The sequence below is a fragment of the Pseudophryne corroboree genome, unplaced genomic scaffold (genome assembly GCF_028390025.1).
Source record: "Pseudophryne corroboree isolate aPseCor3 unplaced genomic scaffold, aPseCor3.hap2 scaffold_567, whole genome shotgun sequence".
NCBI lineage: Eukaryota > Metazoa > Chordata > Amphibia > Anura > Myobatrachidae > Pseudophryne > Pseudophryne corroboree.
The window spans coordinates 89558-109675 of NW_026970166.1; the positions used below are offsets into that span (position 1 = coordinate 89558).

The window sequence follows — 20118 nt, forward strand, 5'->3', positions numbered from 1 at the left end:
GCATGGTTTCATAGGTAGGGGCGTGGCCTGGTGGCCTGAATCTACATTTTGTTGCTCCGGGTGTCCCGGGGGTTGGGGGCTGCACCCGGGGACTAGTGTGTGAGCTGTGCTGGCTCCTGCACAGTGACAGGGCATGGCCACCCAGCATGACGCCTCCCTTCTTGACCATGCTGTAATTGCAGTCGCACTGCAGTTCAGCGTGATCATAAAAAATGGTGTAGGCTCCTGCTGGTGCAGGCTGTAGAGAAAAGCTGCTGTGACCACGCCCCCTGTGTCTCCTCCGTTGCAGACCCCATTTTGAAGCCTTGCCCCCGGACTAAGAGAAAAGTATGCCCTTGCGCACTATCCTGACTTCTCCTCCCGTCTGCTTAATTTGTGCCTTCCAACGCACAATGCGAACAACAGGTGGTGCTGCAGGGCCCACACCCTTTTACTTGCCTTACAGAGCAGCTCTGGAGCTGTTACAGTGCCCAGCTGCTGCAAGAAATCAGCTTGAATGCTTCAGGGGATGGGGCATGGCCAACATGAGCCCCACACCAAAGGAGGGTGGGGGTGTTTAATGCGAACTAGGGGTCATCCAAGCACTGCAAAAGGCCGCCATGCCCTGCATGCCCCTTTTCTCTTTTCATATGCAGATGAGGGTTCCAGTCAACTTTGGCCCACTGCTTGGATAACATCACCGTATGCAAATCCGTCTGCTGCAGACCTTCCCCAAGGAGTGCTTGTACTAGTTGTTGCATATGGTTTGATATTTGATGGTGCTTCAGTATTAGGCAGCCTTCCGCCCTCCCATGTTCATCTGAAAAGATGTGGTCTCCCTGCAGTTGTTGTCCCCAGATGAGAGTTCCCTTGTGCTGCCTCAGTTGAATCTCCTTTACTTGACAGAGATGTGCCTGAGCAGCGGCCCTCACCAGCCCTATCCCAAATCATACTTATTTTGCATAGGAGATACCATGGTCATGAAGATTGTTCTCCCAGGGTGAGGTTCATTCATTGCATTCTGGGTATGCTGACCCCTGTGATTTTCCCAAATGTGGGAAACTCGACTGCATTATTTGTGGTAGTGGGGGACTGTGTTTGTGCTTTCCTCTGGTCAGCTCTGGTAAAAGTCAGATTTCTTTGTCTCAGATCTTCCTCTAGCCTTGTTCTTCTTTCGAGAGTTCCCTTGTGCTGCCTCAGTTGGATCTCTTTCACTTGACAGGGGGGTGCCCGAACAGCGACCCTCCCCAGCTCTAGCCCAACTCCTACTTACCTGCCAGGTGAGATACTATGATCATGAAGGTGCTTCTCCCAGGGCAAGGCTCACCCATTGCACTCTGGGTGTGCTGCCCCTGCGATTTCCCCAAATGTGGGAAACTTGACTGCATAATTTGTGTTTCCCCTGGTCGGCTCTCGTATAATTCAGATCTCTTTGTCTATGGTCTCTCTCCAGCCTAGTTTGCTGTCTGTTTCCACTTCTCTTTTCTTCAACCGCTCCCTTCTATACCCTTGTGCACTATCCTGACTTCTCCTCCCGTCTGCTTACTTTGTGCCTTCCAATGCACAATGCAAACTACAGGTAGTGCTGCAGGGCCCACACCCTTTTACTTGCCTTACAGAGCAGCTCTGGAGCTGTTACAGTGCCCAGCTGCTGCAAGAAATCAGCTTGAATGCTTCAGGGGATGGGGCATGGCCAACATGAGCCCCACACCAAAGGAGGGTGGAGGTGTTTAATGCGAACTAGGGGTCATCCAAGCACCGCAAAAGGCCGCCATGCCCTGCACGCCCCTTTTCTCTTTTCATATGCAGATGAGGGTTGAAGCCAACTTTGACCCACTGCTTGGATGACATCACCGTATGCAAATCCGTCTTCTGCAGAACTTCCCCCAGGAATGCTTGCACTAGTTGTTGCATTTGGTTTGTTGTTTGGGGGTGCTTCAGTATTAGGCAGCCTTCTGCCCTCCCATGTTCATCTGAAAATATGTGTTCTCCCTGCAGTTGTTGTCCCCAGATGAGAGTTCCCTTGTGCTGCCTCAGTTGAATCTCCTTTACTTGACAGAGATGTGCATGAGCAGCGGCCCTCCCCAGCCCTATTCCAAATCATACTTATTTTGCATAGGAGATACCATGGTCATGAAGATTGTTCTCCCAGGGTGAGGTTCATTCATTGCATTTTGGGTATGCTGACCCCTGTGATTTCCCCAAATGTGGGAAACTTGACTGCATTATTTGTGGTAGTGGGGGACTGTGTTTGTGCTTTCCTCTGGTCAGCTCTGGTAAAAGTCAGATTTCTTTGTCTCAGATTTTCCTCTAGCCTTGTTCTTCTTTCGAGAGTTCCATTGTGCTGCCTCAGTTGGATCTCCTTCACTTGACAGGGGGGTACCCGAGCAGCGACCCTCCCCAGCTCTAGCCCAACTCCTACTTACCTGCCAGGTGAGATACTATGATCATGAAGGTGCTTCTCCCAGGGCAAGGCTCACCCATTGCACTCTGGGTGTGCTGCCCCTGCGATTTCCCCAAATGTGGGAAACTTGACTGCATAATTTGTGTTTCCCCTGGTCGGCTCTCGTATAATTCAGATCTATTTGTCTCAGGTCTCTCTCCAGCCTAGTTTGCTGTCTGTTTCCACTTCTCTTTTCTTCAGCCGCTCCCTTCTATACCCTTGTGCACTATCCTGACTTCTCCTCCCGTCTGCTTACTTTGTGCCTTCCAATGCACAATGCAAACTACAGGTAGTGCTGCAGGGCCCACACCCTTTTACTTGCCTTACAGAGCAGCTCTGGAGCTGTTACAGTGCCCAGCTGCTGCAAGAAATCAGCTTGAATGCTTCAGGGGATGGGGCATGGCCAACATGAGCCCCACACCAAAGGAGGGGGGAGGTGTTTAATGCGAACTAGGGGTCATCCAAGCACTGCGAAAGGCCGCCATGCCCTGCATGCCCCTTTTCTCTTTTCATATGCAGATGAGGGTTCCAGTCAACTTTGGCCCACTGCTTGGATAACATCACCGTATGCAAATCCGTCTGCTGCAGACCTTCCCCCAGGAGTGCTTGTACTAGTTGTTGCATATGGTTTGATATTTGATGGTGCTTCAGTATTAGGCAGCCTTCCGCCCTCCCATGTTCATCTGAAAAGATGTGGTCTCCCTGCAGTTGTTGTCCCCAGATGAGAGTTCACTTGTGCTGCCTCAGTTGAATCTCCTTTACTTGACAGAGATGTGCCTGAGCAGCTGCCCTCACCAGCCCTATCCCAAATCATACTTATTTTGCATAGGAGATACCATGGTCATGAAGATTGTTCTCCCAGGGTGAGGTTCATTCATTGCATTCTGGGTATGCTGACCCCTGTGATTTTCCCAAATGTGGGAAACTCGACTGCATTATTTGTGGTAGTGGGGGACTGTGTTTGTGCTTTCCTCTGGTCAGCTCTGGTAAAAGTCAGATTTCTTTGTCTCAGATCTTCCTCTAGCCTTGTTCTTCTTTCGAGAGTTCCCTGGTGCTGCCTCAGTTGGATCTCCTTCACTTCACAGGGGGGAACCCGAGCAGCGACCCTCCCCAGCTCTAGCCCAACTCCTACTTACCTGCCAGGTGAGATACTATGATCATGAAGGTGCTTCTCCCAGGGCAAGGCTCAACCATTGCACTCTGGGTGTGCTGCTCCTGCGATTTCCCCAAATGTGGGAAACTTGACTGCATAATTTGTGTTTCCCCTCGTCGGCTCTCGTATAATTCAGATCTCTTTGTCTCAGGTCTCTCTCCAGCCTAGTTTGCTGTCTGTTTCCACTTCTCTTTTCTTCAGCCGCTCCCTTCTATACCCTTGTGCACTATCCTGACTTCTCCTCCCGTCTGCTTACTTTGTGCCTTCCAATGCACAATGCAAACTACAGGTAGTGCTGCAGGGCCCACACCCTTTTACTTGCCTTACAGAGCAGCTCTGGAGCTGTTACAGTGCCCAGCTGCTGCAAGAAATCAGCTTGAATGCTTCAGGGGCTGGGGCATAGCCAACATGAGCCCCACACCAAAGGAGGGTGGAGGTGTTTAATGCAAACTAGGGGTCAGCCAAGCGCCGCAAAAGGCCACCATGCCCTGCACGCCCCTTTTCTCTTTTCATATGCAGATGAGGGTTGAAGCCAACTTTGACCCACTGCTTGGATGACATCACCGTATGCAAATCCGTCTTCTGCAGAACTTCCCCCAGGAATGCTTGCACTAGTTGTTGCATTTGGTTTGTTGTTTGGGGGTGCTTCAGTATTAGGCAGCCTTCTGCCCTCCCATGTTCATCTGAAAATATGTGTTCTCCCTGCAGTTGTTGTCCCCAGATGAGAGTTCCCTTGTGCTGCCTCAGTTGAATCTCCTTTACTTGACAGAGATGTGCCTGAGCAGCGGCCCTCCCCAGCTCTATCCCAAATCATACTTATTTTGCATAGGAGATACCATGGTCATGAAGATTATTCTCCCAGGGTGAGGTTCATTCATTGCATTATGGGTATGCTGACCCCTGTGATTTCCCCAAATGTGGGAAACTCGACTGCTTTATTTGTGGTAGTGGGGGACTGTGTTTGTGTTTTCCTCTGGTCAGCTCTGGTAAAAGTCAGATTTCTTTGTTCAGATCTTCCTCTAGCCTTGTTCTTCTTTCGAGAGTTCCCTTGTGCTGCCTCAGTTGGATCTCCTTCACTTGACAGGGGGGTGCCCAAGCAGAGACCCTCCCCAGCTCTAGCCCAACTCCTACTTACCTGCCAGGTGAGATACTATGATCATGAAGGTGCTTCTCCCAGGGCAAGGCTCACCCATTGCACTCTGGGTGTGCTGCCCCTGCGATTTCCCCAAATGTGGGAAACTTGACTGCATAATTTGTGTTTCCCCTGGTCGGCTCTCGTGTAATTCAGATCTCTTTGTCTCAGGTCTCTCTCCAACCTAGTTTGCTGTCTGTTTCCACTTCTCTTTTCTTCAGCCGCTCCCTTCTATACCCTTGTGCACTATCCTGACTTCTCCTCCCGTCTGCTTACTTTGTGCCTTCCAATGCACAATGCAAACTACAGGTAGTGCTGCAGGGCCCACACCCTTTTACTTGCCTTACAGAGCAGCTCTGGAGATGTTACAGTGCCCAGCTGCTGCAAGAAATCAGCTTGAATGCTTCAGGGGATGGGGCATGGCCAACATGAGCCCCACACCAAAGGAGGGTGGAGGTGTTTAATGCGAACTAGGGGTCATCCAAGCACTGCAAAAGGCCGCCATGCCCTGCACGCTCCTTTTCTCTTTTCATATGCAGATGAGGGTTGAAGCCAACTTTGACCCACTGCTTGGATGACATCACCGTATGCAAATCCGTCTTCTGCAGAACTTCCCCCAGGAATGCTTGCACTAGTTGTTGCATTTAGTTTGTTGTTTGGGGGTGCTTCAGTATTAGGCAGCCTTCTGCCCTCCCATGTTCATCTGAAAATATGTGTTCTCCCTGCAGTTGTTGTCCCCAGATGAGAGTTCCCTTGTGCTGCCTCAGTTGAATCTCCTTTACTTGACAGAGATGTGCATGAGCAGCGGCCCTCCCCAGCCCTATTCCAAATCATACTTATTTTGCATAGGAGATACCATGGTCATGAAGATTGTTCTCCCAGGGTGAGGTTCATTCATTGCATTTTGGGTATGCTGACCCCTGTGATTTCCCCAAATGTGGGAAACTTGACTGCATTATTTGTGGTAGTGGGGGACTGTGTTTGTGCTTTCCTCTGGTCAGCTCTGGTAAAAGTCAGATTTCTTTGTCTCAGATTTTCCTCTAGCCTTGTTCTTCTTTCGAGAGTTCCCTTGTGCTGCCTCAGTTGGATCTCCTTCAGTTTACAGGGGGGTACCCGAGCAGCGATCCTCCCCAGCTCTAGCCCAACTCCTACTTACCTGCCAGGTGAGATACTATGATCATGAAGGTGCTTCTCCCAGGGCAAGGCTCACCCATTGCACTCTAGGTGTGCTGCTCCTGCGATTTCCCCAAATGTGGGAAACTTGACTGCATAATTTGTGTTTCCCCTGGTCGGCTCTCGTATAATTCAGATCTCTTTGTCTCAGGTCTCTCTCCAGCCTAGTTTGCTGTCTGTTTCCACTTCTCTTTTCTTGAGCCGCTCCCTTCTATGCCCTTGCGCACTATCCTGACTTCTCCTCCTGTCTGCTTACTTTGTGCCTTCCAACGCACAATGCGAACTACAGGTAGTGCTGCAGGGCCCACACCCTTTTACTTGCCTTACAGAGCAGCTCTGGAGCTGTTACAGTGCCCAGCTGCTGCAAGAAATCAGCTTGAATGCTTCAGGGGCTGGGGCATAGCCAACATGAGCCCCACACCAAAGGAGGGTGGAGGTGTTTAATGCAAACTAGGGGTCAGCCAAGTGCCGCAAAAGGCCACCATGCCCTGCACGCCCCTTTTCTCTTTTCATATGCAGACGAGGGTTGAAGCCAACTTTGACCCACTGCTTGGATGACATCACCATATGCAAATCCATCTGCGGCAGGCCTTCCCCCAGGAATGCTTGCACTAGTTGTTGCATTTGGTTTGTTGTTTGGGGGTGCTTCAGTATTAGGCAGCTTTCTGCCCTCCCATGTTCATCTGAAAATATATGTTCTCCCTGCAGTTGTTGTCCCCAGATGAGAGTTCCCTTGTGCTGCCTCAGTTGAATCTCCTTTACTTGACAGAGATGTGCATGAGCAGCGGCCCTCCCCAGCCCTATTCCAAATCATACTTATTTTGCATAGGAGATACCATGGTCATGAAGATTTTTCTCCCAGGGTGAGGTTCATTCATTGCATTTTGGGTATGCTGACCCCTGTGATTTCCCCAAATGTGGGAAACTCAACTGCATTATTTGTGGTAGTGGGGGACTGTGTTTGTGCTTTCCTCTGGTCAGCTCTAGTAAAAGTCAGATTTCTTTGTCTCACATTTTCCTCTAGCCTTGTTCTTCTTTCGAGAGTTCCCTTGTGCTGCCTTTGTTGGATCTCCTTCACTTTACAGGGGGGTACCCGAGCAGCGACCCTCCCCAGCTCTAGCCCAACTCCTACTTACCTGCCAGGTGAGATACTATGATCATGAAGGTGCTTCTCCCAGGGCAAGGCTCACCCATTGTACTCTGGGTGTGCTGCTCCTGCGATTTCCCCAAATGTGGGAAACTTGACTGCATAATTTGTGTTTCCCCTCGTCGGCTCTCGTATAATTCAGATCTCTTTGTCTCAGGTCTCTCTCCAGCCTAGTTTGCTGTCTGTTTCCACTTCTCTTTTCTTCAGCCGCTCCCTTCTATACCCTTGTGCACTATCCTGACTTCTCCTCCCGTCTGCTTACTTTGTGCCTTCCAATGCACAATGCAAACTACAGGTAGTGCTGCAGGGCCCACACCCTTTTACTTGCCTTACAGAGCAGCTCTGGAGCTGTTACAGTGCCCAGTTGCTGCAAGAAATCAGCTTGAATGCTTCAGGGGCTGGGGCATAGCCAACATCAGCCCCACACCGAAGGAGGGTGGAGGTGTTTAATGCAAACTAGGGGTCAGTCAAGCGCCGCAAAAGGCCACCATGCCCTGCACGCCCCTTTTCTGTTTTCATATGCAGATGAGGGTTGAAGCCAACTTTGACCCACTGCTTGGATGACATCACCATATGCAAATCCATCTGCGGCAGGCCTTCCCCCAGGAATGCTTGCACTAGTTGTTGCATTTGGTTTGTTGTTTGGGGGTGCTTCAGTATTAGGCAGCCTTCTGCTGCACCCTGCTTTGGTGTGGGGCTCATGTTGGCCATGCCCCATCCCCTGAAGCTTTCAAGCAGATTTCTTGCAGCAGCTGGGCACTGTAACAGCTCAAGAGCTGCTCTGTAAGGCAAGTAAAAGGGTGTGGGCCCTGCAGCACTACCTGTAGTTTGCATTGTGCATTGGAAGGCACAAAGTAAGCAGACGGGAGGAGAAGTCAGGATAGTGCACAAGGGTATAGAAGGGAGCGGCTGAAGAAAAGAGAAGTGGAAACAGACAGCAAACTAGGCTGGAGAGAGATCTGAGACAAAGAGATCTGAATTATACGATAGCCGACCAGGGGAAACACAAATTATGCAGTCAAGTTTCCCACATTTGGGGAAATCGCAGGGGCAGCACACCCAGAGTGCAATGGGTGAGCCTTGCCCTGGGAGAAGCACCTTCATGATCATAGTATCTCACCTGGCAGGTAAGTATGAGTTGGGCTAGAGCTGGGGAGGGTCGCTGCTCGGGCACCCCCCTGTTATGTGAAGGAGATCCAACTGAGGCAGCACAAGGGAACTCTCAAAAGAAGAACAAGGCTAGAGGAAGATCTGAAACAAAGAAATCTGACTTTTACCAGAGCTGACCAGAAGAAAACACAAACACAGTCCCCCACTACCACAAATAAAGCAGTCGAGGTGAGGTTCATTCATTGCATTTTGGGTATGCTGACCCCTGTGATTTCCCCAAATGTGGGAAACTCGACTGCTTTATTTGTGGTAGTGGGGGACTGTGTTTGTGTTTTCTTCTGGTCAGCTCTGGTAAAAGTCAGATTTCTTTGTTTCAGATCTTCCTCTAGCCTTGTTCTTCTTTTGAGAGTTCCCTTGTGCTGCCTCAGTTGGATCTCCTTCACTTAACAGGGGGGTGCCCGAGCAGCGACCCTCCCCAGCTCTAGCCCAACTCCTACTTACCTGCCAGGTGAGATACTATGATCATGAAGGTGCTTCTCCCAGGGCAAGGCTCACCCATTGCACTCTGGGTGTGCAGCCCCTGCGATTTCCCCAAATGTGGGAAACTTGACTGCATAATTTGTGTTTCCCCTGGTCGGCTCTCGTATAATTCAGATCTCTTTGTCTCAGATCTCTCTCCAGCCTAGTTTGCTGTCTGTTTCCACTTCTCTTTTCTTCAGCCGCTCCCTTCTATACCCTTGTGCACTATCCTGACTTCTCCTCCCGTCTGCTTACTTTGTGCCTTCCAATGCACAATGCAAACTACAGGTAGTGCTGCAGGGCCCACACCCTTTTACTTGCCTTACAGAGCAGCTCTGGAGCTGTTACAGTGCCCAGCTGCTGCAAGAAATCTGCTTGAATGCTTCAGGGGATGGGACATGGCCAACATGAGCCCCACACCAAAGGAGGGTGGAGCAGAAGGCTGACTAATACTGAAGCACCCCCAAACAACAAACCAAATGCAACAACTAGTGCAAGCATTCCTGGGGGAAGGCCTGCCGCAGATGGATTTGCATATGGTGATGTCATCCAAGCAGTGGGTCAAAGTTGGCTTCAACCCTCGTCTGCATATGAAAACAGAAAAGGGGCGTGCAGGGCATGGTGGCCTTTTGCGGCGCTTGACCGACCCCTAGTTTGCATTAAACACCTCCACCCTCCTTCGGTGTGGGGCTCATGTTGGCTATGCCCCAGCCCCTGAAGCATTCAAGCTGATTTCTTGCAGCAGCTGGGCACTGTAACAGCTCCAGAGCTGCTCTGTAAGGCAAGTAAAAGGGTGTGGGCCCTGCAGCACTACCTGTAGTTTGCATTGTGCATTGGAAGGCACAAAGTAAGCAGACGGGAGGAGAAGTCAGGATAGTGCACAAGGGTATAGAAGGGAGCGGCTGAAGAAAAGAGAAGTGGAAACAGACAGCAAACTAGGCTGGAGAGAGACAAAGAGATCTGAATTATACGAGAGCCGACCAGGGGAAACACAAATTATGCAGTCAAGTTTCCCACATTTGGGGAAATCGCAGGAGCAGCACACCCAGAGTGCAATGGGTGAGCCTTGCCCTGGGAGAAGCACCTTCATGATCATAGTATCTCACCTGGCAGGTAAGTAGGAGTTGGGCTAGAGCTGGGGAGGGTCGCTGCTCGGGTACCCCCCTGTCAAGTGAAGGAGATCCAACTGAGGCAGCACAAGGGAACTCTCGAAAGAAGAACAAGGCAAGAGGAAAATCTGAGACAAAGAAATCTGACTTTTACCAGAGCTGACCAGAGGAAAGCACAAACACAGTCCCCCACTACCACAAATAATGCAGTTGAGTTTCCCACATTTGGGGAAATCACAGGGGTCAGCATACCCAAAATGCAATGAATGAACCTCACCCTGGGAGAACAATCTTCATGACCATGGTATCTCCTATGCAAAATAAGTATGATTTGGAATAGGGCTGGGGAGGGCCGCTGCTCTGGCACATCTCTGTCAAGTAAAGGAGATTCAACTGAGGCAGCACAAGGGAACTCTCATCTGGGGACAACAACTGCAGGGAGAACACATATTTTCAGATGAACATGGGAGGGCAGAAGGCTGCCTAATACTGAAGCACCCCCAAACAACAAACCAAATGCAACAACTAGTGCAAGCATTCCTGGGGGAAGTTCTGCAGAAGACGGATTTGCATACGGTGATGTCATACAAGCAGTGGGTCAAAGTTGGCTTCAACCCTCATCTGCATATGAAAAGAGAAAAGGGGCGTGCAGGGCATGGCGGCCTTTTGCGGTGCTTGGATGACCCCTAGTTCGCATTAAACACCTCCACCCTCCTTTGGTGTGGGGCTCATGTTGGCCATGCCCCATCCCCTGAAGCATTAAAGCAGATTTCTTGCAGCAGCTGGGCACTGTAACAGCTCCAGAGCTGCTCTGTAAGGCAAGTAAAAGGGTGTGGGCCCTGCAGCACTACCTGTAGTTTGCATTGTGCATTGGAAGGCACAAAGTAAGCAGACGGGAGGAGAAGTCAGGATAGTGCACAAGGGTATAGAAGGGAGCGGCTGAAGAAAAGAGAAGTGGAAACAGACAGCAAACTAGGCTGGAGAGAGACCTGAGACAAAGAGATCTGAATTATACGAGAGCCGACCAGGGGAAACACAAATTATGCAGTCAAGTTTCCCACATTTGGGGAAATCGCAGGGGCAGCACACCCAGAGTGCAATGGGTGAGCCTTGCCCTGGGAGAAGCACCTTCATGATCATAGTATCTCACCTGGCAGGTAAGTAGGAGTTGGGCTAGAGCTGGGGAGGGTCTCTGCTCGGGCACCCCCCTGTCAAGTGAAGGAGATCCAACTGAGGCAGCACAAGGGAACTCTCAAAAGAAGAACAAGGCTCTGAAACAAAGAAATCTGACTTTTACCAGAGCTGACCAGAGGAAAACACAAACACAGTCCCCCACTACCACAAATAAAGCAGTCGAGTTTCCCACATTTGGGGAAATCACAGGGGTCAGCATACCCAGAATGCAATGAATGAACCTCACCCTGGGAGAATAATCTTCATGACCATGGTATCTCCTATGCAAAATAAGTATGATTTGGGATAGAGCTGGGGAGGGCCGCTGCTCAGGCACATCTCTGTCAAGTTAAGGAGATTCAACTGAGGCAGCACAAGGGAACTCTCATCTAGGGACAACAACTGCAGGGAGAACACATATTTTCAGATGAACATGGGAGGGCAGACGGCTGCCTAATACTGAAGCACCCCCAAACAACAAACCAAATGCAACAACTAGTGCAAGCATTCCTGGGGGAAGGCCTGCCGCAGATGGATTTGCATATGGTGATGTCATCCAAGCAGTGGGTCAAAGTTGGCTTCAACCCTCGTCTGCATATGAAAACAGAAAAGGGGCGTGCAGGGCATGGTGGCCTTTTGCTGCGCTTGTCTGACCCCTAGTTTGCATTAAACACCTCCACCCTTCTTCGGTGTGGGGCTCATGTTGGCTATGCCCCAGCCCCTGAAGCATTCAAGCTGATTTCTTGCAGCAGCTTTGCACTGCAACAGCTCCAGAGCTGCTCTGTAAGGCAAGTAAAAGGGTGTGGGCCCTGCAGCACTACCTGTAGTTTGCATTGTGCATTGGAAGGCACAAAGTAAGCAGACGGGAGGAGAAGTCAGGATAGTGCACAAGGGTATAGAAGGGAGCGGCTGAAGAAAAGAGAAGTGGAAACAGACAGCAAACTAGGCTGGAGAGAGACCTGAGACAAAGAGATCTGAATTATACGAGAGCCGACCAGGGGAAACACAAATTATGCAGTCAAGTTTCCCACATTTGGGGAAATCGCAGGAGCAGCACACCCAGAGTACAATGGTTGAGCCTTGCCCTGGGAGAAGCACCTTCATGATCATAGTATCTCACCTGGCAGGTAAGTAGGAGTTGGGCTAGAGCTGGGGAGGGTCGCTGCTCGGGTTCCCCCCTGTGAAGTGAAGGAGATCCAACTGAGGCAGCACCAGGGAACTCTCGAAAGAAGAACAAGGCTAGAGGAAGATCTGAGACAAAGAAATCTGACTTTTACCAGAGCTGACCAGAGGAAAGCACAAACACAGTCTCCCACTACCACAAATAATGCAGTCAAGTTTCCCACATTTGGGGAAATCACAGGGGTCAGCATACCCAAAATGCAATGAATGAACCTCACCCTGGGAGAAAAATCTTCATGACCATGGTATCTCCTATGCAAAATAAGTATGATTTGGAATAGGGCTGGGGAGGGCCGCTGCTCATGCACATCTCTGTCAAGTAAAGGAGATTCAACTGAGGCAGCACAAGGGAACTCTCATCTTGGGACAACAACTGCAGGGAGAACATATATTTTCAGATGAACATGGGAGGGCAGAGGACTGCCTAATACTGAAGCACCCCCAAACAACAAACCAAATGCAACAACTAGTGCAAGCATTCCTGGGGGAAGGCCTGCCGCAGATGGATTTGCATATGGTGATGTCATCCAAGCAGTGGGTCAAAGTTGGCTTCAACCCTCGTCTGCATATGAAAAGAGAAAAGGGGCGTGCAGGGCATGGTGGCCTTTTGCGGCGCTTGGCTGACCCCTAGTTTGCATTAAACACCTCCACCCTCCTTTGGTGTGGGGCTCATGTTGGCTATGCCCCAGCCCCTGAAGCATTCAAGCTGATTTCTTGCAGCAGCTGGGCACTGTAACAGCTCCAGAGCTGCTCTGTAAGGCAAGTAAAAGGGTGTGGGCCCTGCAGCACTACCTGTAGTTCGCATTGTGCGTTGGAAGGCACAAAGTAAGCAGACAGGAGGAGAAGTCAGGATAGTGCGCAAGGGCATAGAAGTAAGCGGCTCAAGAAAAGAGAAGTGGAAACAGACAGCAAACTAGGCTGGAGAGAGATCTGAGACAAAGAGATCTGAATTATACGAGAGCCGACCAGGGGAAACACAAATTATACAGTCAAGTTTCCCACATTTGGGGAAATCGCAGGAGCAGCACACCCAGAGTGCAATGGGTTTGCCTTGCCCTGGGAGAAGCACCTTCATGATCATAGTATCTCACCTGGCAGGTAAGTAGGAGTTGGGCTAGAGCTGGGGAGGGTCGCTGCTAGGGTACCCCCCTGTAAAGTGAAGGAGATCCAATTAAGGCAGCACAAGGGAACTCTCGAAAGAAGAACAAGGCTAGAGGAAAATCTGAGACAAAGAAATCTGACTTTTACCAGAGCTGACCAGAGGAAAGCACAAACACAGTCCCCCACTACCACAAATAATGCAGTTGAGTTTCCCACATTTGGGGAAATCACAGGGGTCAGCATACCCAAAATGCAATGAATGAACCTCACCCTGGGAGAAAAATCTTCATGACCATGGTATCTCCTATGCAAAATAAGTATGATTTGGAATAGGGCTGGGGAGGGCCGCTGCTCATGCACATCTCTGTCAAGTAAAGGAGATTTAACTGAGGCAGCACAAGGGAACTCTCATCTGGGGACAACAACTGCAGGGAGAACACATATTTTCAGATGAACATGGGAGGGCAGAAGGCTGCCTAATACTGAAGCACCCCCAAACAACAAACCAAATGAAACAACTAGTGCAAGCATTCCTGGGGGAAGTTCTGCAGAAGACGGATTTGCATACGGTGATGTCATCCAAGCAGTGGGTCAAAGTTGGCTTCAACCCTCATCTGCATATGAAAAGAGAAAAGGGGCGTGCAGGGCATGGCGGCCTTTTGCGGTGCTTGGATGACCCCTAGTTCGCATTAAACACCTCCACCCTCCTTTGGTGTGGGGCTCATGTTGGCCATGCCCCATCCCCTGGAGCATTCAAGCTGATTTCTTGCAGCAGCTGGGCACTGTAACAGCTCCAGAGCTGCTCTGTAAGGCAAGTAAAAGGGTGTGGGCCCTGCAGCACTACCTGTAGTTTGCATTGTGCATTGGAAGGCACAAAGTAAGCAGACGGGAGGAGAAGTCAGGATAGTGCACAAGGGTATAGAAGGGAGCGGCTGAAGAAAAGAGAAGTGGAAGCCTTGCCCCCGGACTAAGAGAAAAGAATGCCCTTGCACACTATCCTGACTTCTCCTCCCGTCTGCTTAATTTGTGCCTTCCAACGCACAATGCGAACAACAGGTGGTGCTGCAGGGCCCACACACTTTTACTTGCCTTACAGAACAGCTCTGGAGCTGTTACAGTGCCCAGCTGCTGCAAGAAATCAGCTTGAATGCATCAGGGGATGGGGCATGGCCAACATGAGCCCCACACCAAAGGAGGGTGGGGGTGTTTAATGCGAACTAGGGGTCATCCAAGCACTGCAAAAGGCCGCCATGCCCTGCATGCCCCTTTTCTCTTTTCATATGCAGATGAGGGTTCCAGTCAACTTTGGCCCACTGCTTGGATTTACATCACCGTATGCAAATCCGTCTGCTGCAGACCTTCCCCCAGGAGTGCTTGTACTAGTTGTTGCATATGGGCCCTCATTCCGAGTCGTTCGCTCTGTAAATTTCATCGCATCGCAGTGAAATTCTGCTTTGTACGCATGCGCAATATTCGCACTGCGACTGCGCCAAGTAATTTTACAATGAAGAAAGTATTTTTACTCACGGCTTTTTCTTCGCTCCGGCGATCGTAATGTGATTGACAGGAAATGGGTGTTACTGGGCGGAAACAGGCCGTTTTATGGGCGTGTGGGAAAAAACGCTACAGTTTCCGGAAAAAACGCAGGAGTGGCCGGAGAAACGGGGGAGTGTCTGGGCGAACTCTGGGAGTGTTTGTGACGTCAAACCAGGAACGACAAGCACTGAACTGATCGCAGATGCAGAGTAAGTCTGAAGCTACTCTGAAACTGCTAAGTAGTTTGTAATCGCAATATTGCGAATACATCGGTCGCAATTTTAAGAAGCTAAGATTCACTCCCAGTAGGCGGCGGCTTAGCGTGTGTAACTCTGCTAAAATCGCCTTGCGAGCGATCAACTCGGAATGAGGGCCATGGTTTGATATTTGATGGTGCTTCAGTATTAGGCAGCCTTCCGCCCTCCCATGTTCATCTGAAAAGATGTGGTCTCCCTGCAGTTGTTGTCCCCAGATGAGAGTTCCCTTGTGCTGCCTCAGTTGAATCTCCTTTACTTGACAGAGATGTGCCTGAGCAGCGGCCCTCACCAGCCCTATCCCAAATCATACTTATTTTGCATAGGAGATACCATGGTCATGAAGATTGTTCTCCCAGGGTTAGGTTCATTCATTGCATTCTGGGTATGCTGACCCCAGTGATTTTCCCAAATGTGGGAAACTCGACTGCATTATTTGTGGTAGTGGGGGACTGTGTTTGTGCTTTCCTCTGGTCAGCTCTGGTAAAAGTCAGATTTCTTTGTCTCAGATCTTCCTCTAGCCTTGTTCTTCTTTCGAGAGTTCCCTGGTGCTGCTTCAGTTGGATCTCCTTCACTTCACAGGGGGGAACCCGAGCAGCGACCCTCCCCAGCTCTAGCCCAACTCCTACTTACCTGCCAGGTGAGATACTATGATCATGAAGGTGCTTCTCCCAGGGCAAGGCTCAACCATTGCACTCTGGGTGTGCTGCTCCTGCGATTTCCCCAAATGTGGGAAACTTGACTGCATAATTTGTGTTTCCCCTCGTCGGCTCTCGTATAATTCAGATCTCTTTGTCTCAGGTCTCTCTCCAGCCTAGTTTGCTGTCTGTTTCCACTTCTCTTTTCTTGAGCCGCTCCCTTCTATGCCCTTGCGCACTATCCTGACTTCTCCCGTCTGCTTACTTCGTGCCTTCCAACGCACAATGCGAACTACAGGTAGTGCTGCAGGGCCCACACCCTTTTACTTGCCTTACAGAGTAGCTCTGGAGCAGTTACAGTGCCCAGCTGCTGCAAGAAATCAGCTTTAATGCTTCAGGGGCTGGGGCATAGCCAACATGAGCCCCACACAGAAGGAGGGAGGAGGTGTGTAATGCAAACTAGGGGTCATCCAAGCGCTGCAAAAGGCCGCCATGCCCTGCACGCCCCTTTTCTCTTTTCATATGCAGACGAGGGTTGAAGCCAACTTTGACCCACTGCTTGGATGACATCACCATATGCAAATCCATCTGCTGCAGGCCTTCCCCCAGGAATGCTTGCACTAGTTGTTGCATTTGGTTTGTTGTTTGGGGGTGCTTCAGTATTAGGCAGCCTTCTGCCCTCACATGTTCATCTGAAAATATGTGTTCTCCCTGCAGTTGTTGTCCCCAGATGAGAGTTCCCTTGTGCTGCCTCAGTTGAATCTCCTTTACTTGACAGAGATGTGCCTGAGCAGCGGCCCTCCCCAGCCCTATCCCAAATCATACTTATTTTGCATAGGCGATACCATGGTCATGAAGATTGTTCTCCCAGGGTGAGGTTCATTCATTGCATTCTGGGTATGCTGACCCCTGTGATTTCCCCAAATGTGGGAAACTCGACTGCATTATTTGTGGTAGTGGGGGACTGTGTTTGTGCTTTCCTCTGGCCAGCTCTGGAAAAAGTCAGATTTCTTTGTCTCAGATCTTCCTCTAGCCTTGTTCTTCTTTCGAGAGTTCCCTTGTGCTGCCTCAGTTGGATCTCTTTCACTTGACAGGGGGGTGCCCGAACAGCGACCCTCCCCAGCTCTAGCCCAACTCCTACTTACCTGCCAGGTGAGATACTATGATCATGAAGGTGCTTCTCCCAGGGCAAGGCTCACCCATTGCACTCTGGGTGTGCTGCCCCTGCGATTTCCCCAAATGTGGGAAACTTGACTGCATAATTTGTGTTTCCCTTAGTCGGCTCTCATATAATTCAGATCTCTTTGTCTCAGGTCTCTCTCCAGCCTAGTTTGCTGTCTGTTTCCACTTCTCTTTTCTTCAGCCGCTCCCTTCTATACCCTTGTGCACTATCCTGACTTCTCCTCCCGTCTGCTTACTTTGTGCCTTCCAATGCACAATGCAAACTACAGGTAGTGCTGCAGGGCCCACACCCTTTTACTTGCCTTACAGAGCAGCTCTGGAGCTGTTACAGTGCCCAGCTGCTGCAAGAAATCAGCTTGAATGCTCCAGGGGATGGGGCATGGCCAACATGAGCCCCACACCAAAGGAGGGTGGAGGTGTTTAATGCGAACTAGGGGTCATCCAAGCACCGCAAAAGGCCGCCATGCCCTGCACGCCCCTTTTCTCTTTTCATATGCAGATGAGGGTTGAAGCCAACTTTGACCCACTGCTTGGATGACATCACCGTATGCAAATCCGTCTTCTGCAGAACTTCCCCCAGGAATGCTTGCACTAGTTGTTGCATTTGGTTTGTTGTTTGGGGGTGCTTCAGTATTAGGCAGCCTTCTGCCCTCCCATGTTCATCTGAAAATATGTGTTCTCCCTGCAGTTGTTGTCCCCAGATGAGAGTTCCCTTGTGCTGCCTCAGTTAAATCTCCTTTACTTGACAGAGATGTGCATGAGCAGCGGCCCTCCCCAGCCCTATTCCAAATCATACTTATTTTGCATAGGAGATACCATGGTCATGAAGATTTTTCTCCCAGGGTGAGGTTCATTCATTGCATTTTGGGTATGCTGACCCCTGTGATTTCCCCAAATGTGGGAAACTCAACTGCATTATTTGTGGTAGTGGGGGACTGTGTTTGTGCTTTCCTCTGGTCAGCTCTGGTAAAAGTCAGATTTCTTTGTCTCAGATTTTCCTCTAGCCTTGTTCTTCTTTCGAGAGTTCCCTTGTGCTGCCTTAATTGGATCTCCTTCACTTTACAGGGGGGTACCCTAGCAGCGACCCTCCCCAGCTCTAGCCCAACTCCTACTTACCTGCCAGGTGAGATACTATGATCATGAAGGTGCTTCTCCCAGGGCAAGGCTAACCCATTGCACTCTGGGTGTGCTGCTCCTGCGATTTCCCCAAATGTGGGAAACTTGACTGTACAATTTGTGTTTCCCCTGGTCGGCTCTCGTATAATTCAGATCTCTTTGTCTCAGATCTCTCTCCAGCCTAGTTTGCTGTCTGTTTCCACTTCTCTTTTCTTGAGCCGCTTACTTCTATGCCCTTGCGCACTATCCTGACTTCTCCTCCTGTCTGCTTACTTTGTGCCTTCCAACGCACAATGCGAACTACAGGTAGTGCTGCAGGGCCCACACCCTTTTACTTGCCTTACAGAGCAGCTCTGGAGCTGTTACAGTGCCCAGCTGCTGCAAGAAATCAGCTTGAATGCTTCAGGGGCTGGGGCATAGCCAACATGAGCCCCACACCAAAGGAGGGTGGAGGTGTTTAATGCAAACTAGGGGTCAGCCAAGCGCCGCAAAAGGCCACCATGCCCTGCACGCCCCTTTTCTCTTTTCATATGCAGACGAGGGTTGAAGCCAACTTTGACCCACTGCTTGGATGACATCACCATATGCAAATCCATCTGCGGCAGGCCTTCCCCCAGGAATGCTTGCACTAGTTGTTGCATTTGGTTTGTTGTTTGGGGGTGCTTCAGTATTAGGCAGTCCTCTGCCCTCCCATGTTCATCTGAAAATATATGTTCTCCCTGCAGTTGTTGTCCCAAGATGAGAGTTCCCTTGTGCTGCCTCAGTTGAATCTCCTTTACTTGACAGAGATGTGCATGAGCAGCGGCCCTCCCCAGCCCTATTCCAAATCATACTTATTTTGCATAGGAGATACCATGGTCATGAAGATTTTTCTCCCAGGGTGAGGTTCATTCATTGCATTTTGGGTATGCTGACCCCTGTGATTTCCCCAAATGTGGGAAACTTGACTGCATTATTTGTGGTAGTGGGAGACTGTGTTTGTGCTTTCCTCTGGTCAGCTCTGGTAAAAGTCAGATTTCTTTGTCTCAGATCTTCCTCTAGCCTTGTTCTTCTTTCGAGAGTTCCCTGGTGCTGCCTCAGTTGGATCTCCTTCACTTCACAGGGGGGAACCCGAGCAGCGACCCTCCCCAGCTCTAGCCCAACTCCTACTTACCTGCCAGGTGAGATACTATGATCATGAAGGTGCTTCTCCCAGGGCAAGGCTCAACCATTGCACTCTGGGTGTGCTGCTCCTGCGATTTCCCCAAATGTGGGAAACGTGACTGCATAATTTGTGTTTCCCCTCGTCGGCTCTCGTATAATTCAGATCTCTTTGTCTCAGGTCTCTCTCCAGCCTAGTTTGCTGTCTGTTTCCACTTCTCTTTTCTTGAGCCGCTCCCTTCTATGCCCTTGCGCACTATCCTGACTTCTCCCGTCTGCTTACTTCGTGCCTTCCAACGCACAATGCGAACTACAGGTAGTGCTGCAGGGCCCACACCCTTTTACTTGCCTTACAGAGTAGCTCTGGAGCAGTTACAGTGCCCAGCTGCTGCAAGAAATCAGCTTGAATGCTTCAGGGGCTGGGGCATAGCCAACATGAGCCCCACACCGAAGGAGGGTGGAGGTGTGTAATGCGAACTAGGGGTCATCCAAGCGCTGCAAAAGGCCGCCATGCCCTGCACGCCCCTTTTCTCTTTTCATATGCAGACGAGGGTTGAAGCCAACTTTGACCCACTGCTTGGATGACATCACCATATGCAAATCCATCTGCTGCAGGCCTTCCCCCAGGAATGCTTGCACTAGTTGTTGCATTTGGTTTGTTGTTTGGGGGTGCTTCAGTATTAGGCAGCCTTCTGCCCTCACATGTTCATCTGAAAATATGTGTTCTCCCTGCAGTTGTTGTCCCCAGATGAGAGTTCCCTTGTGCTGCCTCAGTTGAATCTCCTTTACTTGACAGAGATGTGCCTGAGCAGCGGCCCTCCCCAGCCCTATCCCAAATCATACTTATTTTGCATAGGCGATACCATGGTCATGAAGATTGTTCTCCCAAGGTGAGGTTCATTCATTGCATTCTGGGTATGCTGACCCCTGTGATTTCCCCAAATGTGGGAAACTCGACTGCATTATTTGTGGTAGTGGGGGACTGTGTTTGTGCTTTCCTCTGGTCAGCTCTGGAAAAAGTCAGATTTCTT

The 20118-nt window shown here is 50.2% G+C and overlaps 26 non-coding genes and 5 pseudogenes across 26 annotated transcripts; 22 read left to right on the forward strand and 9 right to left on the reverse strand.

Annotated features, from left to right (window-relative positions):
- Positions 1-928: 928 nt before the first annotated feature.
- LOC135033101 (U1 spliceosomal RNA) lies at positions 929-1092 on the forward strand. The gene has a single exon (XR_010228531.1). It is a non-coding gene; the product is annotated as a U1 spliceosomal RNA (small nuclear RNA).
- Positions 1093-1244: 152 nt separating this feature from the next.
- Positions 1245-1407, forward strand: LOC135033032 (U1 spliceosomal RNA). Its single transcript, XR_010228476.1, has one exon. It is a non-coding gene; the product is annotated as a U1 spliceosomal RNA (small nuclear RNA).
- A 674-nt stretch (positions 1408-2081) lies between these two features.
- On the forward strand, positions 2082-2245 carry LOC135033183 (U1 spliceosomal RNA). The gene has a single exon (XR_010228593.1). It is a non-coding gene; the product is annotated as a U1 spliceosomal RNA (small nuclear RNA).
- Positions 2246-2397: 152 nt separating this feature from the next.
- LOC135033045 (U1 spliceosomal RNA) lies at positions 2398-2560 on the forward strand. The gene has a single exon (XR_010228489.1). It is a non-coding gene; the product is annotated as a U1 spliceosomal RNA (small nuclear RNA).
- A 674-nt stretch (positions 2561-3234) lies between these two features.
- LOC135033112 (U1 spliceosomal RNA) lies at positions 3235-3398 on the forward strand. The gene has a single exon (XR_010228536.1). It is a non-coding gene; the product is annotated as a U1 spliceosomal RNA (small nuclear RNA).
- Positions 3399-3550: 152 nt separating this feature from the next.
- LOC135033096 (U1 spliceosomal RNA) lies at positions 3551-3686 on the forward strand (annotated as a pseudogene).
- Positions 3687-4387: 701 nt separating this feature from the next.
- On the forward strand, positions 4388-4551 carry LOC135033001 (U1 spliceosomal RNA). Its single transcript, XR_010228446.1, has one exon. It is a non-coding gene; the product is annotated as a U1 spliceosomal RNA (small nuclear RNA).
- A 151-nt stretch (positions 4552-4702) lies between these two features.
- LOC135033022 (U1 spliceosomal RNA) lies at positions 4703-4865 on the forward strand. Its single transcript, XR_010228466.1, has one exon. It is a non-coding gene; the product is annotated as a U1 spliceosomal RNA (small nuclear RNA).
- A 674-nt stretch (positions 4866-5539) lies between these two features.
- LOC135033184 (U1 spliceosomal RNA) lies at positions 5540-5703 on the forward strand. Its single transcript, XR_010228594.1, has one exon. It is a non-coding gene; the product is annotated as a U1 spliceosomal RNA (small nuclear RNA).
- A 152-nt stretch (positions 5704-5855) lies between these two features.
- LOC135033111 (U1 spliceosomal RNA) lies at positions 5856-6018 on the forward strand. Its single transcript, XR_010228535.1, has one exon. It is a non-coding gene; the product is annotated as a U1 spliceosomal RNA (small nuclear RNA).
- A 674-nt stretch (positions 6019-6692) lies between these two features.
- On the forward strand, positions 6693-6856 carry LOC135033170 (U1 spliceosomal RNA). The gene has a single exon (XR_010228581.1). It is a non-coding gene; the product is annotated as a U1 spliceosomal RNA (small nuclear RNA).
- Positions 6857-7008: 152 nt separating this feature from the next.
- On the forward strand, positions 7009-7144 carry LOC135033080 (U1 spliceosomal RNA; annotated as a pseudogene).
- Positions 7145-7999: 855 nt separating this feature from the next.
- Positions 8000-8162, reverse strand: LOC135033026 (U1 spliceosomal RNA). The gene has a single exon (XR_010228470.1). It is a non-coding gene; the product is annotated as a U1 spliceosomal RNA (small nuclear RNA).
- A 468-nt stretch (positions 8163-8630) lies between these two features.
- Positions 8631-8793, forward strand: LOC135033067 (U1 spliceosomal RNA). The gene has a single exon (XR_010228507.1). It is a non-coding gene; the product is annotated as a U1 spliceosomal RNA (small nuclear RNA).
- Positions 8794-9614: 821 nt separating this feature from the next.
- On the reverse strand, positions 9615-9777 carry LOC135033054 (U1 spliceosomal RNA). The gene has a single exon (XR_010228497.1). It is a non-coding gene; the product is annotated as a U1 spliceosomal RNA (small nuclear RNA).
- A 152-nt stretch (positions 9778-9929) lies between these two features.
- On the reverse strand, positions 9930-10093 carry LOC135033164 (U1 spliceosomal RNA). The gene has a single exon (XR_010228575.1). It is a non-coding gene; the product is annotated as a U1 spliceosomal RNA (small nuclear RNA).
- Positions 10094-10767: 674 nt separating this feature from the next.
- On the reverse strand, positions 10768-10930 carry LOC135033033 (U1 spliceosomal RNA). The gene has a single exon (XR_010228477.1). It is a non-coding gene; the product is annotated as a U1 spliceosomal RNA (small nuclear RNA).
- Positions 10931-11072: 142 nt separating this feature from the next.
- On the reverse strand, positions 11073-11236 carry LOC135032996 (U1 spliceosomal RNA). The gene has a single exon (XR_010228442.1). It is a non-coding gene; the product is annotated as a U1 spliceosomal RNA (small nuclear RNA).
- Positions 11237-11910: 674 nt separating this feature from the next.
- Positions 11911-12073, reverse strand: LOC135033107 (U1 spliceosomal RNA). Its single transcript, XR_010228533.1, has one exon. It is a non-coding gene; the product is annotated as a U1 spliceosomal RNA (small nuclear RNA).
- Positions 12074-12225: 152 nt separating this feature from the next.
- On the reverse strand, positions 12226-12389 carry LOC135033009 (U1 spliceosomal RNA). Its single transcript, XR_010228454.1, has one exon. It is a non-coding gene; the product is annotated as a U1 spliceosomal RNA (small nuclear RNA).
- A 674-nt stretch (positions 12390-13063) lies between these two features.
- On the reverse strand, positions 13064-13226 carry LOC135033106 (U1 spliceosomal RNA). The gene has a single exon (XR_010228532.1). It is a non-coding gene; the product is annotated as a U1 spliceosomal RNA (small nuclear RNA).
- A 152-nt stretch (positions 13227-13378) lies between these two features.
- On the reverse strand, positions 13379-13542 carry LOC135033171 (U1 spliceosomal RNA). The gene has a single exon (XR_010228582.1). It is a non-coding gene; the product is annotated as a U1 spliceosomal RNA (small nuclear RNA).
- Positions 13543-15320: 1778 nt separating this feature from the next.
- LOC135032988 (U1 spliceosomal RNA) lies at positions 15321-15484 on the forward strand. Its single transcript, XR_010228434.1, has one exon. It is a non-coding gene; the product is annotated as a U1 spliceosomal RNA (small nuclear RNA).
- Positions 15485-15636: 152 nt separating this feature from the next.
- LOC135033097 (U1 spliceosomal RNA) lies at positions 15637-15772 on the forward strand (annotated as a pseudogene).
- A 698-nt stretch (positions 15773-16470) lies between these two features.
- On the forward strand, positions 16471-16634 carry LOC135032983 (U1 spliceosomal RNA). The gene has a single exon (XR_010228429.1). It is a non-coding gene; the product is annotated as a U1 spliceosomal RNA (small nuclear RNA).
- A 152-nt stretch (positions 16635-16786) lies between these two features.
- On the forward strand, positions 16787-16922 carry LOC135033066 (U1 spliceosomal RNA; annotated as a pseudogene).
- Positions 16923-17623: 701 nt separating this feature from the next.
- Positions 17624-17787, forward strand: LOC135033172 (U1 spliceosomal RNA). The gene has a single exon (XR_010228583.1). It is a non-coding gene; the product is annotated as a U1 spliceosomal RNA (small nuclear RNA).
- Positions 17788-17939: 152 nt separating this feature from the next.
- On the forward strand, positions 17940-18102 carry LOC135033110 (U1 spliceosomal RNA). The gene has a single exon (XR_010228534.1). It is a non-coding gene; the product is annotated as a U1 spliceosomal RNA (small nuclear RNA).
- A 674-nt stretch (positions 18103-18776) lies between these two features.
- On the forward strand, positions 18777-18940 carry LOC135033010 (U1 spliceosomal RNA). The gene has a single exon (XR_010228455.1). It is a non-coding gene; the product is annotated as a U1 spliceosomal RNA (small nuclear RNA).
- A 152-nt stretch (positions 18941-19092) lies between these two features.
- On the forward strand, positions 19093-19228 carry LOC135033119 (U1 spliceosomal RNA; annotated as a pseudogene).
- Positions 19229-19926: 698 nt separating this feature from the next.
- Positions 19927-20090, forward strand: LOC135033004 (U1 spliceosomal RNA). Its single transcript, XR_010228449.1, has one exon. It is a non-coding gene; the product is annotated as a U1 spliceosomal RNA (small nuclear RNA).
- The last annotated feature ends 28 nt before the right edge of the window (positions 20091-20118 follow it).